This window comes from Lolium perenne, chromosome 4, assembly GCF_019359855.2.
Source record: "Lolium perenne isolate Kyuss_39 chromosome 4, Kyuss_2.0, whole genome shotgun sequence".
NCBI classification, from domain to species: domain Eukaryota; kingdom Viridiplantae; phylum Streptophyta; class Magnoliopsida; order Poales; family Poaceae; genus Lolium; species Lolium perenne.
The window spans coordinates 145522703-145534974 of NC_067247.2; positions in this window are offsets into that span (position 1 = coordinate 145522703).

A 12272-nucleotide genomic window follows, 5' to 3' on the forward strand; every position below is an offset into this window, starting at 1 on the left:
TATCTTATAAGTTGCAAGCCTCATGCATAGTGTACTAATAGTGCCCGCACCTTGTCCTAATTAGCTTGGACTACCGGATCATCACAATGCATTGTTTTTACCAAGTGTCACAAAGGGGTACCTCTATGCCGCCTGTACAAAGGTCTAAGGAGAAAGCTCGCATTGGATTTCTCGCTATTGATTATTCTTCAACTTAGACATCCATACCGGGACAACATAGACAACAGATAATGGACTCCTCTTTTATGCATAAGCATATAACAACAATTAATAATTTTCCCATTTGAGATTTGAGGATTGTTGTCCAAAACTGAAACTTCCACCATGGAGCATGGCTTTAGTTAGCGGCCCAATGTTCTTCTCTAACATATGCATGCTTAACCATAAGGTGGTAGATCTCTCTTACTTCAGACAAGACGGACATGCATAGCAACTCACATGAAATTCAACAATGAATAGTTGATGGCGTCCCCAGTGAACATGGTTATCGCACAACAAGCAACTTAATAAGAGATAAAGTGCATAATTACATATTCAATACCACAATAGTTTTTAAGTTATTTGTCCCATGAGCTATATATTGCAAAGGTGAATGATGGAATTTTAAAGGTAGCACTCAAGCAATTTACTTTGGAATGGCGGAAAATACCATGTAGTATAGGTAGGTATGGTGGACACAAATGGCATAGTGGTTGGCTCAAGTATTTTGGATGCATGAGAAGTATTCCCTCTCGATACAAGGTTTAGGCTAGCAAGGCTTATTTGAAACAAACACAAGGATGAACCGGTGCAGCAAAACTCACATAAAAGACATATTGAAAACATTATAAGACTCTACACCGTCTTCCTTGTTGTTCAAACTCAATACTAGAAATTATCTAGACCTTAGAGAAACCAAATATGCAAACCAAATTTTAGCATGCTCTATGCACTTCTTCATTAATGGGTACAAAGCATATGATGCAAGAGCTTAAACATGAGCACAACAATTGCCAAGTATCACATTACCCAAGACATTTATAGCAATTACTACATGTATCATTTTCCAATTCCAACCATATAACAATTTAACGAAGGAGAAACTTCGCCATGAATACTATGAGTAGAAACCAAGGACATACTTGTCCATATGCTACAGCGGAGCGTGTCTCTCTCCCATAAAGTGAATGCTAGGATCCATTTTATTCAAACAAAACAAAAAACAAAAACAAACCGACGCTCCAAGAAAAAGCACATAAGATGTGATGGAATAAAAATATAGTTTCAGGGGAGGAACCTGATAATGTTGTCGATGAAGAAGGGGATGCCTTGGGCATCCCCAAGCTTAGACGCTTGAGTCTTCTTGATATATGCAGGGGTGAACCACCGGGGCATCCCCAAGCTTAGAGCTTTCACTCTCCTTGATCATGTTGCATCATACTCCTCTCTTGATCCTTGAAAACTTCCTCCACACCAAACTCGAAACAACTCATTAGAGGGTTAGTGCACAATATAAATTGACATATTCAGAGGTGACACAATCATTCTTAACACTTCTGGACATTGCATAATGCTACTGGACATTAGTGGATCAAAGAAATTCATCCAACATAGCAAAAGAGGCAATGCGAAATAAAAGGCAGAATCTGTCAAAACAGAACAGTTCGTATTGACGAATTTTAAAATGGCACCAGACTTGCTCAAATGAAAATGCTCAAATTGAATGAAAGTTGCGTACATATCTGAGGATCATGCACGTAATTTGGCTTAATTTTCTGAGCTACCTACAGGGAGGTGGACCCAGATTCGTGACAGCAAAGAAATCTGGAACTGTGCAGTAATCCAAATCTAGTACTTACTTTTCTATCAACGGCTTAACTTGGCACAACAAAACACAAAACTAAGATAAGGAGAGGTTGCTACAGTAGTAAACAACTTCCAAGACACAAAATAAAAACAAAGTACTGTAGGTAAAAACATGGGTTGTCTCCCATAAGCGCTTTTCTTTAACGCCTTTCAGCTAGGCGCAGAAAGTGTGTATCAAGTATTATCAAGAGACGAAGTGTCAACATCATAATTTGTTCTCATAATAGAGTCAAAAGGTACCTTCATTCTCTTTCTAGGGAAGTGTTCCATACCTTTCTTGAGAGGAAATTGATATTTTATATTACCTTCCTTCATATCAATAAAAGCACCAACAGTTCGAAGAAAAGGTCTTCCCAATATAATGGGACAAGATGCATTGCATTCAATATCCAAGACAACAAAATCAACGGGGACAAGGTTATTGTTAACGGTAATGCGAACATTATCAACCTTACCCAAAGGTTTCTTTGTAGAATGATCAGCAAGATTAACATCCAAAAAACAATTTTTCAGTGGTGGCAAGTCAAGCATATTATAGATTTTCTTAGGCATAACAGAAATACTTGCACCAAGATCACATAAAGCATTACAATCAAAATCTTTAACCTTCATCTTAATGATGGGCTCCCAACCATCCTCAAGCTTTTTAGGAATAGAGGCTTCACGCTCTAGTTTCTCTTCTCTAGCTTTTATGAGAGCATTTGTAATATGATGCGTGAAAGCCAAATTTATAGCACTAGCATTAGGACTTTTAGCAAGTTTTTGCAAGAACTTTATAACTTCAGAGATGTGGCAATCATCAAAATTCAAACCATTATAATCTAAAGCAATGGGATCATCATCCCCAATGTTGGAAAAAATTTCAGCAGCTTTATCACAGGCAGTTTCAGCAGTTTTAGCAGTTTCAGGCAGTTTTTCGCGCTTTGCATTAGAAGTGGAAACATTGCTAACACCAATTCTTTTATTAGTATTAGTAGGGGGTGCAGCAACATGTGTAGCATTAACATTACTAGTGGTGGTAATAGTCCAAACTTTAGCTATATTCTTCTCTTTAGCTAGTTTTTCATTTTCTTCTCTATCCCACCTAGCACGCAGTTCAGCCATTAATCTTATATTCTCATTAATTCTAACTTGAATGGCATTTGCTGTAGTGGTAATTTTATTATGATGATTCTCATTAGGCAAAACTTTTGATTTCAAAAGATCAACATCAGCAACAAGACTATCGACTTTAGAAGCAAGTATATCAATTTTCCCAAGCTTTTCTTCAATAGATTTGTTAAAAGCAGTTTGTGTACTAATAAATTCCTTAAGCATGGCTTCAAGTCCAGGGGGTGAACTCCTATTATTGTTGTAAGAATTCCCATAAGAATTACCATAGCCGTTGCCATTATTATAAGGATATGGCCTATAGTTGTTACTAGAATTGTTCCGGTAAGCATTGTTGTTGAAATTATTATTTTTAATGAAGTTTACATCAACATGTTCTTCTTGTGCAACTAATGACGCTAACGGAACATTATTAGGATCAATATTAGTCCTATCATTCACAAGCATAGACATAATAGCATCAATCTTATCACTCAAGGAAGAGGTTTCTTCGACAGAATTTACCTTCTTACCTTGTGGAGCTCTTTCCGTGTGCCATTCAGAGTAATTGATCATCATATTATCAAGAAGCTTTGTTGCTTCACCAAGAGTGATGGACATAAAGGTACCTCCAGCAGCTGAATCCAATAAATTCCGTGAAGAAAAATTTAGTCCTGCATAGAAGGTTTGGATGATCATCCAAGTAGTCAGTCCATGGGTTGGGCAATTTTTAACCAAAGATTTCATTCTTTCCCAAGCTTGAGCAACATGTTCAGTACCTAATTGTTTAAAATTCATTATGCTACTCCTCAAAGATATAATTTTAGCAGGGGGATAATATCTACCAATAAAAGCATCCTTGCATTTAGTCCATGAATCAATACTATTCTTTGGCAGAGATAGCAACCAATCTTTAGCTCTTCCTCTTAATGAGAAAGGGAACAATTTTAGTTTAATAATATCACCATCTACATCTTTATATTTTTGCATTTCACATAATTCAACAAAATTATTAAGATGGGCAGCAGCATCATCAGAACTAACACCAGAAAATTGCTCTCGCATAACAAGATTCAGTAAAGCAGGTTTAATTTCAAAGAATTCTGCTGTAGTAGCAGGTGGAGCAATAGGTGTGCATAAGAAATCATTATTATTTGTGGTTGTGAAGTCACACAACTTAGTGTTTTCAGCGTTGGCCATTTTAGCAACAGTAAATAAAGCAAACTAGATAAAGTAAATGCAAGTAAACTAATTTTTTTGTGTTTTTGATATAGTAAACAAGATAGAAAGTAAAGTAAAACTAGCAACTAATTTTTTTGTATTTTGATTTAGTGCAGCAAACAAAGTAGTAAATAAAACTAAGCAAGACAAAAACAAAGTAAAGAGATTGAGAAGTGGAGACTCCCCTTGCAGCGTGTCTTGATCTCCCCGGCAACGGCGCCAGAAATTTGTGCTTGATGGCGTGTATTTCACACGTTCGTTGGGCAACCCCAAGAGGAAGGTATGATGCGCACAGCAGCAAGTTTTCCCTCAGAAAGAAACCAAGGTTTATCGAACCAGGAGGAGCCAAGAAGCACGTTGAAGGTTGATAGCGGCGGGATGTAGTGCGGCGCAACACCAGGGATTCCGGCGCCAACGTGGAACCTGCACAACACAACCAAAGTACTTTGCCCCAACGAAACAGTGAGGTTGTCAATCTCACCGGCTTGCTGTAACAAAGGATTAACCGTATTGTGTGGAAGATGATTGTTTGCAGAAAACAGTAGAACAAGTATTGCAGTAGATTGTATTTCAGTAAAGAGAATTGGACCGGGGTCCACAGTTCACTAGAGGTGTCTCTCCCATAAGACAAACAGCATGTTGGGTGAACAAATTACAGTTGGGCAATTGACAAATAAAGAGAGCATGACAATGCACATACATATCATGATGAGTATAGTGAGATTTAATTGGGCATTACGACAAAGTACATAGACCGCCATCCAACTGCATCTATGCCTAAAAAGTCCACCTTCAGGTTATCATCCGAACCCCCTCCAGTATTAAGTTGCTAACAACAGACAATTGCATTAAGTATGGTGCGTAATGTAACTAGTGACTACATCCTTGAACATAGCACTAATGTTTTATCCCTAGTGGCAACAGCACAACACAACCTTAGAACTTTCGTCATCTTTGTCCCAGTGTCAATGCAGGCATGAACCCACTATCGAGCATAAGTACTCCCTCTTGGAGTTACAAGCATCTACTTGGCCAGAGCATCTACTAGTAACGGAGAGCATGCAAGATCATAAACAACACATAAGCATAACTTTGATAATCAACATAACAAGTATTCTCTATTCATCGGATCCCAACAAACGCAACATATAGAATTACAGATAGATGATCTTGATCATGTTAGGCAGCTCACAAGATCCGACAATGAAGCACAATGGGGAGAAGACAACCATCTAGCTACTGCTATGGACCCATAGTCCAGGGGTAGACTACTCACACATCACACCGGAGGCGACCATGGCGGCGTAGAGTCCTCCGGGAGATGATTCCCCTCTCCGGCAGGGTGCCGGAGGCGATCTCCTGGATCCCCCGAGATGGGATCGGCGGCGGCGTCTCTGGAAGGTTTTCCGTATCGTGGCTCTCGGTACTGGGGGTTTTGTCACGGAGGCTATTTGTAGGCGGAAGGGCAGGTCAAGAGGCGGCACGGGGGCCCCACACCACAGGGCCGCGCGGCCAAGGGGGGGGCCGCGCCGCCTAGGGTTTGGCTCCCCGTGGCCCCTCTTCGTCTCTCCTTCGGACTTACGGAAGCTTCGTGGAAAAAAGGCCCCTGGGCTTTGATTTCGGCCAATTCCGGGAAATTTTCCTTACTCGGATTTCTGAAACCAAAAACAGCGAGAAAACAAAGAATCGGCACTTCGGCATCTTGTTAATAGGTTAGTTCTAGAAAATGCACAAATATGACATAAAGTGTGCATAAAACATGTAGATAACATCAATAATGTGGCATGGAACATAAGAAATTATCGATACGTCGGAGACGTATCATCCACCTGGGACTCCACCCCTTAGGGTTGGCCGGCCATGGTGGTGGAGTCCCTTCGGGACTCCGCCTTCCAAAGTGACTTTCTTCCGGAATATTCTAGAACCTTCTAGAATCTTCCATAAATGCACCGGATCATTTTCAAACACATAAAATGACTTCCTATATATGAATCTTATTCTCCGGACCATTCCGGAACTCCTCGTGATGTCCGGGATCTCATCCGGGACTTCGAACAAATCTTCGAACTCCATTCCATATTCAAATACTACTATTTCAACATCAAACCTTAAGTGTGTCACCCTACGGTTCGTGAACTATGTGGACATGGTTGAGTACTCTATCCGACCAATAACCAATAGCGGGATCTGGAGATCCATAATGGCTCCCACATATTCAGCGATGACTTAGTGATCGAATGAACCATTCACATACGATACCAATTCCCTTTGTCACGCGATATTTTACTTGTCCGAGGTTTGATCATCGGTATCACTCTATACCTTGTTCAACCTCGTCTCCTGACAAGTACTCTTTACTCGTACCGTGGTATGTGGTCTCTTATGAACTTATTCATATGCTTGCAAGACATTAGATGACATTCCACCGAGAGGGCCCAGAGTATATCTATCCGTCATCGGGATGGACAAATCCCACTGTTGATCCATATGCCTCAACTCATACTTTCCGGATACTTAATCCCACCTTTATAACCACCCATTTACGCAGTGGCATTTGATGTAATCAAAGTACCTTTCCGGTATAAGTGATTTACATGATCTCATGGTCGAAAGGACTAGGTAACTATGTATCGAAAGCTTATAGCAAATAACTTAATGACGTGATCTTATGCTACGCTTAATTGGGTGTGTCCATTACGTCATTCATATAATGATATAATCTTGTTTATTAATAACATCCAATGTTCATGATTATGAAACTAATCATCTATTAATCAACAAGCTAGTTAAGAGGCTTACTAGGGACTCTTTGTTGTTTACATATCACACATGTATCAATGTTTTGGTTAATACAATTATAGCATGGTATATAAACATTTATCATAAACATAAAGATATATAATAACCACTTTTATTATTGCCTCTTGGGCATATCTCCAATAATTTCCTGTGTAAGATTTCTGAAACCAAAAACAGCAGAAAACAGGAACTGGCGCTTCGGCATCTTGTTAATAGGTTAGTACCGGAAAATGCATCAAAATGATATAAAGTATGAATAAATCATGTAGGTATTGTCATAAAACTAGCATGGAACATAAGAAATTATAGATACGTTTGAGACGTATCAAGCATCCCCAAGCTTAGTTCCTACTCGCCCTCGAGTAGGTAAACGATAACAAGGATAATTTCTGAAGTGACATGCTACTATCATAATCTTGATCAATACTATTGTAAAGCATATGAGATGAATGAAGTGATTCAAAGAAATGATAAAGATGATGATTAAATAACTGAATCATATAGCAAAGACTTTTCATGAATAGTACTTTCAAGACAAGTATCAAAAAGTTTTGCATAAGAGTTAACTCATAAAGTAATAGATTCTTAATAAGAGGTTTTGAAGAAACACAAAGGATGATTATGTTTCAGCAATTGCTTTCAACTTGTAACATGTATATCTCATGGATAGTTGTCAACATAAAGTAATATAACAAGTGCAATAAGTAAACATATAAGAATCAATGCACACAGTTGACACAAGTGTTTGCTTCTAAGATAGAAAGAAGTAGGTAAACTGACTCAACATAAAGTAAAAGAAAGGCCCTTCGCAGAGGGAAGCAGGGATTAAATCATGTGCTAGAGCTTTTTAAGTTTTGAAATCATATAGAGAGCATAAAAATAAAGTTTTGAGAGGTGTTTGTTGTTGTCAACGAATGGTAGTGGGTACTCTAACTACCTTATCAACCAGACTTTCAAGAGCGGCTCCCATGAAGGACGTTATCTCTACCAGCAAGGTAGATCATCCCTCTTCTCTTTTGTTTACACATGTATTTTAGTTTCATTATTGATGACACTCCTCCCAACCTTTTGCTTACACAAGCCATGGCTAACCGAATCCTCGGGTGCCTTCCAACATTCACATACCATGGAGGAGTGTCTATTTGCAAAATTAAGTTGCTTACTGATAGATCAGGGCAAAACATGTGAAGAGAATTATTAATGAAAGTTAATTAATTGGGGCTGGGCACCCCGTTGCCAGCTCTTTTTGCAAAATTATTGGATAAGCGGATGTATATGCCACTAGTCCATTGGTAAAAGTCTGCCCAACAAGATTGAAAGATAAAACACCACATACTTCCTCATGAGCTATAAAACATTGACACAAATAAGAGATAATAGCTTTTGAATTGTTTAAAGGTAGCACATGAAGTATTTACTTGGAATGGCAGGAAATACCACATAGTAGGTAGATATGGTGGACACAAATGGCATAGGTTTTGGCTCAAGGTTTTGGATGCACGAGAAGCATTCCCTCTCAGTACAAGGCTTTGGCTAGCAAGGTTGTTTGAAGCAAACACAAATATGAACCGGTACAGCAAAACTTACATAAGAACATATTGCAAGCATTATAAGACTCTACACTGTCTTCCTTGTTGCTCAAACACTTTTACCAGAAAATATCTAGATTTTAGAGAGACCAATCATGCAAACCAAATTTCAACAAGCTCTACGGTAGTTCTCCACTAATAGATTTAAACTACATGATGCAAGAGCTTAAACATTATCTACTCGAGAGCTCAAAACAATTGCCAAGTATCAAATTATTCAAGATAATATACCAATTACCACATGAAGAATTTCCTGTTTCCAACCAAATAACAATAAGTGAAGCGATCAACTTTCGCCATTGAACATTAAAAGTAAAAGCGAAGAACACTAGTGTTCATATGAAAAAGCGGAGCGTGTCTCTCTCCCACACAAGGATGTTTAGGATCCGATTTTATTCAGAGAATGAAAATAACAAAACGAAAATAAAAGCACACAGACGCTCCAAGTAAAGTACATAAGATGTGACGGAATAAAAATATAGTTTCACTAGAGGTGACCTGATAAGTTGTTGATGAAGAAGGGGATGCCTTGGGCATCCCCAAGCTTAGATGCTTGAGTCTTCTTGAAATATGCAGGGATGAACCACGGGGGCATCCCCAAGCTTAGACTTTTCACTCTTCTTGATCATATCATATCATCCTCCTCTCTTGACCCTTGAAAACTTCCTTCACACCAAACTCAAAACAATCTCATTAGAGGGTTAGTGCATAATCAAAAATTCACATGTTCAGCGAGGACACAATCATTCCCAACACTTCTGGACATTACCCAAGGCTACTGAAAGTTAGTGGAACAAAGGAATCCACTCAACACAGTAAAAGAGGCAATGCGAAATAAAAGGCAGAATATGTAAAAACAGAACAGTCCGTAAAGACGAATTTTTTCGAGGCACTTAACAGGCTCAGATGAAAAAGCTCAAATTGAACGAAAGTTGCGTACATATCTGAGGATCACGCATGAATGTTTTCAACATTTTACGTGTTTCCTACAGAGAGATCTACTCAAATTCGTGATAGGTAAAAATCTGTTTCTGCGCAGGAATCCAAATCTAGTATCAACTTTACTATCAAAGACTTTACTTGGCACAACAACGAAATAAACATGATAAGGAGAGGTTGCTACAGTAGTAACAACTTCCAAGACACAACAAAACAGTAGCAAAATAAAAACATGGGTTATCTCCCAAGAAGTGCTTTCTTTATAGCCATTAAGATGGGCTCAGTAATTTCAATGATGCTCGCGCAAGAAATAAGAGTTGAAGCAAAAGAGAGCATCAAAAGCAAATAAGAAACACTTTTAAGTCTAACCCACTTCCTATGAAAAGGAATCTTGTAAATAAACAAGTCATGTAAGCATAATGCAATAAGCATAGGAAAACAAGACAAGCGCAACTTCAAGATTTTAAGCAAAAAGAGAGATGTTTTAGTAACATGAAAATCCCTACAACCATATTGTCCTCTCTCATAAAGATTTTCAGTAGCATCATGAACAAACTCAACAATATAACTATCACATAAAACATTCTTATCATGAGCTACATGCATAAAATTATTACTCTCCACATAAGCATAGTCATTACTATTAATTGTAGTGGGAGCAAATTTAATAAGATAGCTATCATTATTATTCTCATCACCATAATCATCACATATAGGAGGCATATTGTAATCATAATTAATTTTCTCCTCAATAGTAGGTGGACTGAAAATATGATAGTCATCATTGTAATCATCATATATAGGAGGTAAAGTATCATCAAAGTAAATTTTCTCCTCCATGCTTGGGGGACTAAAAATATCATGCTCCTCAAAACCAGCTTCCCCAAGCTTAGAATTTTCCATAGCATTAGAAACAATGGTGTTCAAAGCATTCATACTAATAACATTGACATTAGCATGCATATAAAGTTCCATAGGTTTTTTAATTTTCTCTTCAAACACCTCATGTCCTAACTCAAGATAAATACTATAAAGATCTCTAATATTTTTGTTGTTTTCCATTAAGCCTAACTAGTGAAATAAAAACAAGAAACAAAAAGATATAATTGCCGAATCTAAAGGAGATACCTTCGAGCACTCACACACCGGCAACAGTGCTAGGAAATAGCTTAGTAGTCGGAGGATGTGAATACCTTTTACCTTACCTCCCCGGCAACGGCGCCAGAAAATAGCTTGATGTCTACGTGTGCTTCTATTCTTGTAGACAGTGTTGGGCCTCCAAGAGCAGAGGTTTGTAGAATAGCAGCAAGTTTCCCTTAAGTGAATCACCCAAGGTTTATCGAACTCAGGGAGGTAGAGGTCAAAGATATTCCTCTCAAGCAATCCTGCAATTAAAATGCAAGAAGTCTCTTGTGTCCCCAACACACCTAATACACTTGTCAGATGTATAGGTGCACTAGTTCGGCGAAGAGATAGTGAAATACAAGTAATATGGATGATTGTAGGTAGTAATTGCAATCTGAAATAAAAATGGCAGCAAGCAAACATGTAGCAGAACTTGTTGGAAACGGTGTTTCAATGCTTAGAAACAAGGCCTAGTGATCATACTTTCACTAGTGGACACTCTCAACAATGATCACATAATTGAATAAATAAATGCTACTCTTAAACACTCTCTTGTTGGATAACAAACACCATTCATTGTGTAGGGCTACAAGAGCACCCTCAAGCCAGAGTAAACAAGCTCCACAACTTCATAAAGGAATCACACACGATGCGCACACTGTCACCGTCACACCGTGGAGAGTGAATCCGGAGTTCATATTAAAGTAACCTCTAGAGTGCATAATAGACCGTTGCAATTTAGACCGAGTACTAACATAGCATACACACTGTCAACGATAGCTATGAAAGGGGGAATAGATCGCATCAATACTATCATAGTAATAGTTAACTTCATAATCTACAAGAGATTACAATCATAACCTACGCCAAGTACTACATGATGCACACACTGTCAAGTTTACATCATGGAGGAGGAATAGACTACTTTAATAACATCACTAGAGTAGCACATAGATTAATAGTGATACAAAGCTCATGATCACATAAAGATCACACCATGGAAGAGAGAGATGAACCACATAGCTACCGGTAGAGCCCTCAGCCTCGGGGGAGAACTACTCCCTCCTCATCATGGGAGACAGCAACGGCGATGAAGATGGCGGTGGTGTCGATGGAGATGACTCCGGGGGCAATTCCCCGTCCCAACGGCGTGCCGGAACAGAGATTCTGTCCCCCGAAACTTGTCTTCGTGATGGCGGCGGCTACGGAACATTGAACATGACTTGACTTTTTTAGGGTTTTCGCGACGGGGAGAATATATAGGCGAAGGGGCGATGTCGGTGGAGTCCCGAGGTGGGATCCCCACCTGGCGGCGCGGCCAGGGCTAGGCCCGCACCCCCCTAGGGTGTGGGCACCTCGTGGCCCCCCTTCGTCTCTCCTTTGCACTACTAGGAATAAGCTTATAGCCGGATTTATTACCGCCGGCGAACTCGGGCCAAAGTTGCCGGCGGTAAGATCTTTTAGGCCTTCCTCGCGTTACCGCTGGCGAGTTGAAATGGGGTCGCCGGGGGTACTGCAGTTACCGCCGGCGAATCGGAAAAGAAAATGCCGGCGGTAAGGTGGGCCGAGACCACCCGAACAGGCCTCCAATTACCGCCGGCGATTGAACTCGGAAACGCCAGAGGTAGTATAATTATCGCCGGCCAAATAGTGTTGCATATGCCG